The following is a 4,794-nucleotide window of genomic DNA, read 5'->3' on the forward strand; positions in this document are numbered from 1 at the left end:
GGTATGTTGGGCTTTGTTTTATGTACAAGAAAATACAGCTTAATATTGCTGTATGAGAATGATAAAGAGTACGTTGATCAAGACACTATAACAAACTGGTCAACATGAGTTTCCATTCAGTACATGCTGTGCATTCCTCGTTTATGAAAATTATGTCAACTTAAAAAAGTAGTCAATGTAGGGAGGTGGTCAACTACCGTGTTTCCCCCAAAATAAGACCTACCCAAAAAATAAGCCCTAGCAGGATTTCTATGCATTTGTTAAATATAAGCCCTACTCCATAATAAGACCTAGTGATGGGTGTGGCTCTGTAGTGTATCTGCAGATAAACTGCATAGCCATGCCATGCATTTCAGCACAGAGCAGTAAGGAAGACTGAAATACCTTTTATGTGCCACAGCTCCTTTCTCTGAGCCATTAGCACTTGGGCTGGTGAGTGGTAACCACGGTCGCAGGCATCCTATTGTGCACATGCAAACATCTAGGGGAAAGGCGTTCACACATCACTAGCGCCAGCCCCACCAACAAGGTCGGCTCCCCCTGTCAGGGTCCAGAAGAAGATGACTTAACTGTATTTGAATAAATGTAGATTGTTGTATTAATAAAAATAAGACATCCCCTGAAAATAAGTCCTAGTGTGTCTTCTTGAGAAAAAATAAATATAAGACAGTGCCTTATTTTGGGGGAAACACGGAATGGAGCTTCTGCTGAGGTAAGAGTTCAAAAGGTATGTTGGGTTTTCTTTTGTGTACAAGAAAATACAGCTTAATGAGAATGATAATGAATATGGCTTTGAGTTCTTGTCTTTTAGAGATAGACAATTAAATGTGGGTGAAAAAAATTTTTTTAGAGGTATATATTGAAATTTTACAAACAAGATTTTGCTTCAAAATAATCCAGTGGGGAAGCAGGAGTAGGTGAGAATATGGATAGAACAAGTGGCCATGAGTGATGATTGTAGTTGGAAAATGGATTTGGGTGGGGGGTGTTGCTCTTGTCTTTGGTGTGTGTTTGAAATTTTATATAATAATCAACTTTTTCACTTACTTGTTAGTGACCTTGGGTGAGTCAAACTTTTTCTTTTTCTTTTTTTTTTTTTTAAAATAATAGATGGGTTCTGGCTCTATTATCCAGACTGGAGTGCAGTGGCGTAGTCATAGCTTACTGCAGCCTCAAACTCCTGGGCTCAAGGGATCCACTTGCCTCAGCCTCCTAAGCAGTTGGGACTGCAGGAACATGACACTATACCTAGCTAATTTTTCTTTTTCTTTTTTTCTTTTGAGAGACAGGGTCTCACTATGTTACTCAGGCTGGTCTTCAACTCTTTGGCTGCAGGCATTCATCCTGTCTCAGCCTCTCGAAGTGCTGGGATTACAGCTTTGAGTCACTGTGTGGGGCCAAACTTTTAAAACCTTCGTTTTTTCAGTTATAAAATGGTGAAATTAATATTTACTTCATAAGGTTGCTGTGGTAATTAGTAACACTGTATTAAAAATACTTAGCATACTTGTTCTGTATATTTCTGAAGTGAAATACAGTGAGAGGCAGCACAGTTAGGCATCAAGGTTGAGGATTTTGTAGAGGGAGAAAGGCTTCAGGGCTTGTTTTAGCATTAAGACTTACATTCTTTTTAGAATATTACAGTAGGTTAGAATTGCTAACTTAAAAACTTTCATAGTGATAACATTAATTTATTTTGACATGTTTTTAGGAGGGATTTTCTGATCTGAAACCGTACAAAGTCATCCAATACAATGGTAGTTCATTTGTGCTTCTTAGTCACATTTTTTTTTTTTTTGAATCTTACTCCAGAAGCACTCATCACTGATGCCCTTTAGAAAGGTATTGTCCTGTAAAGTAGTTTGAGAGTAAATTTTTATTTATCATTAAAATGACATGAGGGAATATTTAAAATGGAAGCATATCTTAATCAAATTGTATTAACATCAATTTCTTAGAGCACTTGACTTTTTTTTTTTTTTTGGCAGTAAAACTTGGATATTGATAATATCCGGCCATCTGTTGATATCTAGATTACTTATAATACCTAATATAGGGGCAGCGCCTATGGCTCAGTGGGTAGGGTGCTTGCCCCATATACTGAGGGTGGCGGGTTTGAACCTGACCCTGGCCAAACTTCAACTACAACAAGAACAAAAATAGCCAGGCTTCGTGGCAGGTGCCTGTAAGTCCCAGGTACTCGGGAGACTGAGGCAAGGGAATCACCTAAGCCCAGGAGTTTGAGGTTGCTGTGAGCTGTGAGGCCACAACACTCTACCGAGGGCAATGAAGTGAGACTTTGTCTTTAAAAAAACCAACGTCCCCAGACTCCCCTAATATAATGTAATTGATATGTAAATTTTTTTCTGTGCTATTTAGGCCCACAAGAGAAAAAATTGATGCATATTCACTACTGACTCTTTTTTCCTTGAATTTTTTTTTTTTCCTTTTTGGAGACAGAGTCTCACTTTGTTGCCTTTGGTAGAGTGTCCTGGTGTCATAGCTCACAGCAACCTCAAACTCTTGGGCTCAAGCAAGCCTCTTGCCTCAGCCTCCCGAGTAGCTGGGACTACAGGTGCCTGCCACAATGCCTGGCTGTTTTTAGAGAGGGAGGTCTCCCTCTGGCTCAGGCTGGCCTTGAACCTGTGAGCTCAGTCAATCCACTTGCCTCGGCTTCCCAGAGTGCTAGGATTATACTCATGAACCACCATGCCTGGCCCTCCCTGAATATTTTTGATCTTTGATTGGTTTGGTCCTTGAACATGGAACCCAGGGATATAGAGAGCTGACTGTACTAAGAAATTTCAGTTCCAGTCCATAGATGTCATATGATTCTGTCTCCAGGTAAATAAGAGAGCTATTAAAATAAGAGAAGGAGGGAGCTTTCTTTCGTACCTTTTCATTCTCATCTTTTTAAAGTTTTGTCTTTTTTTTTTTCTTTAATGGAACTTTAAATTAGCTGGGCAGAGTTCGTAACTGTCCTACTGTTCTGTAGCTTCATGATCAGTCAATTTTTTTTCTTTTTTAGAGATGAGGTCCCACTGTGTTGTCTAGGCAGGAGTTCAGTGTGGTGGCTAGTCACAGGCATGATCATTGCTTTTTACAGTCTGGCCTCAAGCAATCCTCCCAACTCAGTTCCCTGAGTAGCTGAGTTGCCTCTGTGCTTGGCATTTTTTTTTTCCTGTCTTAACATAAAATGGAAAAAACTAAGTTATTGTTGGCTTTCTCCTGTTAAATACCAGTTTAAGAATAGTAGAGGGTAAGATGATAAGGCGGGCAGATGAGAGGAAAGAGGTATTTAAAAATGAAGGACTGGAGGAGTCAAAGAAGTAGATAATTGGTGAGAAGAGCTATCTGAAATTTATCTTTCCATTTGCTTTAGATATCAACTTGTAGTGAGTAGTTGAAAATTGCTTTGCCAGTAGCATATAATTGGTGACTTTTTGGTTATTTGCTACCTGAAACAGACATTTATTTATTTATTTTTTGCAGGTTTTGGCCGGGCTGGGTGGGGCCAGCACCTTACTCCTTTGAGCCCCAGGAGTCTCCCAACATATGTTTTTTAACATAAAATTCTGATACAGCTATCACTGAATTTATATTCTCATACAGTTGGTGGTGGAATTTTTAACAGTAGGTAGGAGGCTAGGACAGGGAAGCACAATTTACAGCAGGCATTGTACTAACAATATGTTTTACATACTATTTATCCTCACAGCTGCCCTATAGGTGGATGTACCAAAACACAGAGAGGTTGTAGTAGAGCAAAAATTCAAATGGTAGAGTTTCTATTATCTTGCAATTATCTTTTATTCATCCCTGTGCTTCATTTTATAATTCCATTTGGTCATTAGCCTTGTTGGCTTTAAAAGAAAGACATTTTTTGAGATGTGACTCACATACCATATAGTTCATCTATTTAAAGTACGCAATTCAGTGACTTTTAGTATATTCTCAGAGTTGTGCAATTATCACCATAATATTAGAATGTTTTGTTATCCCAAAAAGAGACTCCTTGTTAGTTGTCACCCTTAACTTTCCCTGTCCTAGGCAACCACTTATCTATGTTTTGTCTCCATATATTTGCTCATTCTGGGCATTTCATGTAAAGAGAAGCATATAATATATGGACTTTGTGACTGCCATCTTTCACTTAACTTACCTTGCTGATTTTTTTTTTTTTAATTAAATCATGGCTGTGTACATCAATGCAATCAACGGGGTACAATGTGATGGTTTTATATATAATTTGAAATATTTTCATCAGACTGGTTAACATAGCCTTCCCAGCATTTTCTTTTCTTTTTTTTCTTTTTCATTAAATCATAGCTGCGTACATTAATACTATCATAGGGTACAGTGTGCTGTTTCCATATACAATTTGAAATACCTTCATCCATCTGGTTAACATAGACTTCATGTCATTTTTTTAGTTATTGTGTTAAGACATTTATATTCTACATTTAGAGAGATTCACATGTACCCTTATAGGATGAACCATAGGCATGATCCCACCAGTCACCTGCCCTCTATCCATCCGCTCCCCTCCCCTGCCCTTCCCTCCCTTCTCCTTTCCCCATATTCTTGGGCTAAAATTGGGTTATAGCTTTCCTATGAAAGCTATAAATTAGTTTCATATTAGAGCTAAGTACATTGGATACTTTTCCATTCTTGAGATACTTTGCTAAGAAGAATATTTTCCAGCTCCATCCATGTAAACATGAAGGAGGTAAAGTCTCCATCTTTCTTTAAGGCTGCATAGTATTCCATGGTGTACATATACCACAATTTATT

The sequence above is a fragment of the Otolemur garnettii genome, unplaced genomic scaffold (assembly GCF_000181295.1).
Source record: "Otolemur garnettii isolate 467f Iridium unplaced genomic scaffold, OtoGar3 scaffold00032, whole genome shotgun sequence".
Taxonomy (NCBI): Eukaryota; Metazoa; Chordata; class Mammalia; order Primates; family Galagidae; genus Otolemur; species Otolemur garnettii.